The sequence below is a fragment of the Phyllobates terribilis genome, unplaced genomic scaffold (assembly GCF_046119375.1).
Source record: "Phyllobates terribilis strain yellow unplaced genomic scaffold, ASM4611937v1 Scaffold_29__1_contigs__length_15306474, whole genome shotgun sequence".
NCBI lineage: Eukaryota > Metazoa > Chordata > Amphibia > Anura > Dendrobatidae > Phyllobates > Phyllobates terribilis.
Window position 1 is genome coordinate 5,133,078 of NW_027362789.1, and position 7,825 is coordinate 5,140,902.

At 43.1% G+C, this 7,825-nt stretch overlaps 1 pseudogene; it reads right to left on the reverse strand.

Moving 5' to 3' along the window:
* Positions 1-621: 621 nt before the first annotated feature.
* LOC141178658 (phosphatidylinositol-3-phosphate phosphatase MTMR7-like) lies at positions 622-7,441 on the reverse strand (annotated as a pseudogene).
* Positions 7,442-7,825: the final 384 nt, after the last annotated feature.

Genomic DNA, 7,825 nt, shown 5'->3' on the forward strand with positions numbered 1-7,825 from the left:
CATCAGGCAAGAACCTTACATGTGATAGTCATGCCTAACATAACTAGGAGGTAGGGAATTAATACCCAATGTCAGATCCTGGATGACCACCATTAGTCTACCAGCAACTTACACAGAAGCAAAGCACATTCAGATCTTTCACACAGTGGACCGAAACCCGAAAACCATGTAAGTGTCCATATTTCCAGTACAGGGCACCTTTGTCAATGACAAACCTTAAATATACAAATATATTGGGACAGGATTCATGCTCCACGGACATGTGGTTTGAAATCATGAAAGGAAACAAAATGCATTATAAGGTTGGCTCTTAAAAAAAGATAACTGTTTATGAATATTCCCGGAGGCTGCAGACACGCACTTAAGGCGTAGAGCCAATAAACGATGAACGAGCGCTCATAGGAATCATTCCAACATACGATTATTGGCCCATCTAACCAGGACCACAATCGGCAGACAAACTAGGAAAGCACCGTTTCATTGGGTGCGATACATTTTATGCATTCATTAAAATTCTTAACGGCAGCACATTACTCAGTGTAAACAGGAGACGTGCTGCCGATAACATGATACCAGATTATTAGCGATCATTGTGTCCCCGTCATTGTTTCGTCAACCTGTGTATGCACTTTTCCAATTGTCAGTTGTTCAATTGCCTGGATCAGACCGACTATATAGGACATTAGTATCTGGTCTCCGCTGCACAAACTACCACTGATACATGTGAACAAAGTCGATATGTTTTTTTTTCCCCCAGTATATCCCTCCCAGCTTACATCACTCCCTATAAATAAATAGAAGAACTAATATAATAGCAAGTGGTTAATAAGACCTCTAAGCAGTCAGGAACACTGCTTCATCTGAATCGGGATCCTTCCCACTGTCCTCGCTGGGTAACGAGTCTCCACCACTCGGAGACCGGCAGCTCAAGTCCTCCACCCCAGATTCCTGGTCACTGTTAGCCGACAGGTCGGGGTCCGAGCTCTTCAAATGGTCCTGGGTTAGGATCAGGGCTGAGTCCTCCTCACCTTGGGATGGACTACGAGAGGGAAACAGCTTCAGATTGGTGCTGTAATCTTGGGGCGTATTAGCCGGAGAGTGTTTGGTGATGCATATCTGGAAGTTGTGGATTTTTGGCTGGTCATTGAGATTCTTGTAGGTTTCATTTGACTCTCGAGTTTCCAGTTTTGTTAATCTCTAAAGGAAAAATTGTTAGACAAGAGCAAAAGTTACATTGGTTTAGGGCATGTTAATGTAACCTCTGGTGCCATAAGAAAGCCATAACGCCACAGCGCTCAGGCATTACTGACATTGAAAAGACACAAGGTAGAGACCCTGGTTACAGTGATGTGTCACTTAATGGTCTGATTGCTGTAGTTTTTATAAAATCACTATTTTATCAGCAAGCAGATTATCATTGGGGACTAGTAAACCTGCTGCCAGGTAGTCCTACATATTCATAAGCTCTGTACAACCCCGCCCCCATCACTGATTGGCAGCTTTCTGCAAATGTAGTATACACAAAGTGGCCAATCAGTGGTGTGGGCGGGGTTATACAGAGCTCAGCAGTCAGAGAACTGCCAATCAGTGATGTGGACGGGGTCTGCTGCAGATAACACAGTAATTTTATCAAAATGATAGCAGGTAGCCCAGTAAGTGACAGATTGTTGGAATCAGGGCCTCTGCCCCTATATTGCGCTGCACTCAGATGGGTAGCAAAAACCTGGTAACAGATTCCCTTTAATGGTGCTCTCTTCCAGTTATTGTGTTGGAGAACACCAAAGACGTAGGGCATCGGCTAAAAATGATTGCCTCTTTTTTATCTTATGCAGGGTTTCTATATATAATCATTTAAAATTGTTTCTCAGTCACCATTAAAAGCTTGGTTTACACTGAAACCTAAGCGGAGGTATAAACATCAAAAACATATAGGCCAGGAAGCTGGATTTTCAGTATTTCTACCACACCTTCTCCATGAACTCCATTTCCTCCTCCAGCTGCTGCGTCTCTTCTTTTACTGCCTGTAGAAAATCAGTGACTGACTGGCGAGGGTGCATTCCTTTCTCAAATCGGTTATAGAGGCCCCTCCAAAACCTTCCTTGGTGAAAAATAAGTTTGAAGAGTTAGTATATGCACAAGTACAGAAGATTATCATCAAGCAATTCTCATGATATATGTTCTTAAGACGTGCTAGCTCATGGTACACACATGAAGGGCTAGCTCACAATGCTGTATATTCTCCCATGCCAGAGAATTGGGCCGATTATGCTAATGACACTCTGCTTTAACTCTGAGTGTGATCCAATTTTCTCGCATGGAAGAATTGCAGCACAGGTGTGGAGAAGATGGAGGACTTAATTTTTCCATCTTCTCCATTGTCTCTGTGCACGTACATCAGACTGCACTCGGATAACATAGTATATTATTGCTCCGAGTGCTATCCGATAAAACATCTCATAGCACTAGCACTCGGCCGTGTTACGTGGCAATGTGAGCGAGTCCTAATGAGTCCCTCAGTGGCTGATCTATGGCTGGTGACTTCAGATCAGTGAAAATATGTGGTGGCAAGTTGGGCCTCATTACTCGGACAGCACACTGACACATCCTATCCTTACACTATTCACATGTCCGTTCTGTTATTTTGCTGACTGATGGTCTGTATATAAACAGAGACATCCCCTACATTGACCTTATTTGCGGACATCCAAGTTGCATCCTACTGCTATTCTTCATTTTCACTGACTGGGTACTTGAAGAAGCTTGGGAAACCTCTGTCACGTTGTTTTTGCATATGGCAAAACCATTGATAAAAACGGACATGTGGACTAAATATGCCCGAAAATTGGATCTAACACACTTGCAAAATTGGTCTGTTTTGTACAGGCAAACAAAAAAAACAGCTTTTGCCTGGATTCACACGTGTGTTTTGCCGTCTGAGTATGCTTCAATGCAAAGACTGGCTTCAGGTCTCCTGACCCAAACTCGACTTTATATTATGCGTTTATATAGAAAGTTCCCGATCAGGGACATCCGCATGCCCTAATAAAGGGGTTGTACCAAGTATATAAGTAATCCCCTATCAACGGGATTTAGGAATTGATCGCTAGGGGTCAGTTCCACAGAGAATGAATGAAGTAGAGATGTACATGCTCCCCCTCTGCTCTGTTCAAAGCTTGCTCTACAGAACCTCCTGGGGATTGTTGGGGGTTCCAGCGGTCTGACCCCCAAAGATCAATACTTTATCGCAGTCTAAATTTTGTGCAAAATGAATCACCGTGTCACAAGCTGTCATAGATGTCAGTAAATCTGTCTAAAGTGAATTGATTTGTGCCAGGCAGAAGATAGAACTGACGAGTGAGCTCTGACGCAACCCCTAAATGTAGACCATGGTTACAAGTGGGAAGAGTGTTGGGCCTTGGATTTCACCACTGAAGGACACATTGGGCTCATGATACGTCACCCCGCTTCTTTCACCTGTAAAGTTAGGGTTGATGTTTCTATATATGAATGATAAGTATATGGTGTGTTAGAGTTCTGCTGCTTTATTCAGTGCAGAGGAGGAATCAGAATAACCTCTTACCTGAAGTGGCATGGAGTGGTGTGTGGTCTCAGAGGTCCTTGGGTCTGACTGTGATCTGCTCTGTACAGAGGGTTCATGTAATCCAACCGCTGCTTCCACAGGTAAGACCAGAGGGAGTAGGTCCTCTCCTGAATTCTGGAAGATGATGATTGCATCACTGATATATTGAGATTATGAGAGCTGCAAGTATACCCGTCACCACTGCAACCTGCACTAACACTAAGGGCTCATTCAGACGTACATTTTTTGTGTACGAGTCCTATTTGTGTTATTTCCAGATAGCACTTGTACCTAGAAGAGTGAATGGGGCCATTCACATATCTGTGATTGTTTGAGAGACGGAAAATCGTGGCAAAATGTACGATAGTTATCTGAGTGTCAGGTCAAAATTAACAATGCACATCCATGGGTCAGTGAAAAAAAAAAAATCGGCCAACAATTAATTGCCATCTGAGCGCTGTCCAGTTTTCCAGGTCTGTTTGATGGAAAAAGATGAAGAAACTGAAGCTCAGGCCAAACTCTAATGATAAAAACTGACACTGACCAAACTGGTGAAACCGTGCCTGATTCTCTTATATGAATGAGCCACAAGTTCTATAGCTTTCAGTGTTTCTTTGCATAGTAGCTGTGTAGCTTCATAGTCAAAATTGGAAAATCCGGTTCCAAAAAGTAGATGGAAAGATGCACTGAACTGCTTGGCCCCACCACGGTGCACCGAGCGCCTGTACTTGATTTGAACAGTCCTTCTGTACTGACAGTCCCTTTACAGCAGTGTTCCCCAACTCCAGTCCTCAGGACCCACCAACAGATCATGTTTTCAGGATTTCCTTAGTATTGCACAGGTGATGGAATTATTGCCTGTGCAGGTGATGCAATTATCAGCTGTGCAATACTAAGGAAATCCTGAAAACATGGCCTGTTGGTGGGTCCTGAGGACTGGAGTTGAGAACCACTGCTGTAAAGGGTTAGGAGATAACTTTCTGAATGCTGGAGGTCCGACCGATGGGACTTTTAGCGATGCTGAGAATGGGGCTCTTCAGTGATCAGCAGAAGACCTCATTCACATGTACAGGTTTAAACAGGTATGTGAAAAAATGGTATCAGTGTGTCCATTTTTACCATCATTGTGTTATCAGTGTTCTTCTCGTATGGATAAATATGTTATAGAGTTTCTCCTATGCTTTGTAATGTTAAAGAAGTTGTCCAGTACTTTATATTACCCCCCCCCAATGTATCCCCCCGGGGCCCCTAAGACTTTTTGTAATTAGCTTGCGTTGCTGATAATGCCTGTGAGCTTCGCTATCGGTGGCCGCTCACAGGCATCACGTGACCCCACGCTGATGTCACGACAAGTGAGGCGTGACTCAGCGCTGGGGTCCCTACGGTGGCTGCTGGGTTGTGGGTAGGGTTACACCTCCTCCCCACGCGTCACACCCAGCATCCACCGCGCTTTCCCAATGAATGGGGAGAGGCAGAGCGTGCGGTGGATGCCGGGTGTGATGTGGGGGGGGGTAACCCCGCCCACAGTCTGGCATCCACCTGGAACGCGGAAGACAGAGACCCCCGGCTGCTGCCAGCGACATCGGCGGATGTCAAAGCCAGCTGCAGCCGGGGGTCACGTGATGCCTGTGAGCGGCCAGTGATTGCGCCACTCACAGGCATTATCTGCAACGGAAGGTAATTACAAAAATCCTTAGGGGCCCCGGGGAGACACATTGGGGGGGGGGGTAATATAAAGTACTGGACAACCCCTTTAATCTCGGACAGCACCATGATGCCATCCGTGGGCTGTCTATGTTTTTCATGGACCCATAGACTTATATAGGTCTTTTTCATCTGTGATATTGGAAGAAAAAACAGACATGTCTCCGTGAGTTTTGCACAGACACATAGTCCATGAAAATACACAGGCATGTGAATAGCATTAGCATTAACACGTACATGTGGATACGGATGTCTGAATGAGGCCTCAATGAGAGCTTGATATTTTAAGAATATCTCTTTAAAGCCATGATCCTCTAGTTACAAGGATGTATCTCATGTCCTTGGCTACTGACGTGCAGGTTAGGAAATTTTGTGACTGGGAAAGAAGATCTACAAGATTTCAACATTACTCAGGACAGAGAATATCTTCAAGTAGTATCTTCTAGTGGACCATTGGTTACATCAGGAACTGTGCAATTCTTAAATCCATGTACCCATCTTATTTTATTATTGGCATTTTGATTTCACCATTCTTATGTTTCTCTGTACAGTGGCACTGCCAGCGATGCCAGCGACCCAGATGGGCAGGAAAAAACTGAAATGGTTTAGGTTCACATACCCATTCAGTCTCCGGATATGTGGGAGTCCCTAAGGTCTGACACCCCCACCAATCCTGAAGTGATGGCATATCTTACCAATATGCCATCACTTTATACATTTTTCTCCTGCACAGTTATTGAAAATTTTTTGCCAAGGTTCAACCTTCACAGTTTATAAGTGATTGCTGTTATCCAGACTGTGGGGCACCGTGTGATCAGATCAGCATCAGGGACACGTCAACCATCCATATTCTATTTCTGTTACAAGCCTATAGTGACCATACACAGAGCACATATTCTCTCACATCAGTTCCTTCCTCTCCTTCTCGCAGTTGCACAGAAAGTTTCCATACTGACAGGAGTATATATGGTGTTGTATGTGGACCAAGAATCTCTCATTAAATTCAAACGCACAGGGAAACTGCTCCATGAGCTGCCAGACACATTCCAGGAACTGGTCTATCACTGGGGACACCTCCTTGGGATCCCCATCTAAATTTCCATACCTTAAAAAAAAAAAAAAAAAAAAAAAATGCTGAAGCAATGCAATTGGGGTATATGCATGCAACATCTTTTTCAGGTGGACTGCGCTCCCCAAACCACCTGAGACTGGGAATGGCACAGAAAAACTACAGTAAGTATATTAGTATATTATATTAGAATGTATGGTGTTTTTTTTTGTCTCTTTTGCTGAGAGGAGGAGAGCTGATGGAAGATTTGGAAAGTGACACAGCTAAACTCAGCTGTGCTGACCCTAGCCCCACACTGACTGCTGGGCCCATATCTGAAATGTGTTGATTGATGGGATTTGAATACAGTTGATATTCTAATCATGCAGGAGGTTAGACCAGGAGATCCGGGCTTTCATTATAACCCACACACTGAGAAACCTGCTGTAAGATATGGTGTGGACGTGTTCTTTTTCTAGCATCTTGCTGCCTGTTTATAATTGGACAGCATCGTACAAGGAGAAGTACATGCCCCACAGTGAAAGCTCTCTGATAACACCCACTTGGATGTAACGAAAATTAACTCATTAGGTGACAAATACTTTGATTGTTAATATCCCTGCAACAGAGATGCAAAATAAAAAAAGAACTAACACATTTTTTTTTCTGCTCTGAAGCTACAACGTGTTTTCAGTTCAACATGAAAAATTTGGTGAAAGGCCCTCTGTAAATAAGTGACTCTGTTTGACTTTTCCAACATATGTGCAGTGACCAGGGTTACCTGTGATTAAATTTGTGTCCAAATGAAATCCAGTCTTTTTCAATTAACACCTATTAGTAATTGGGAAAAATAAAAGTTACACTATGCAAAAAATATCAACTCCGTAAATCTCCACCAGTACATAGAGTATATGAAATAAAACCTCTTACCATAAATCCTCTGATGGTTCGGTAACAGATACAACACATCTTACCTTTGCAATGAAGATACCAGCATCTAGGATTGTTTTCACGTGTTTTAACCAGCCAGAGGATTCAAGACCCCAAAGAAATTCACCCATAGAAGGAGATCGGAGCTCACAAACTGCAATCATGAACAGAACAATAAGCTCACTATAGCAACAGATTCTGTATGTGAAGTATTTCTGCTCCAAGACTTGAGATAGAGAATATATATATATATATATATATAGGGTTGTGTAGGATACTCCAAGTGAGGATATGACTTAAAAATTGTACAATGAAAATGTAAAATTCTGTATTATTTATTATATTGGGGTTGGTCACTTTATATAAAAAAAATTCCAAAAGGGTGATAAAATGTAATGTTTGGCACATACAACTATAGATTACTTCCCCGGAGTTTGCCTTCTTCCTAAGGTGCGCCTGGAGGCCATGTTTCTCCCCAGGTAAGTTATACACCTCTACCCATCTACGTGATGTACAAGAAAACATGATTCATCAGACCAGAACCCTTTCTTCTATTACTCTAT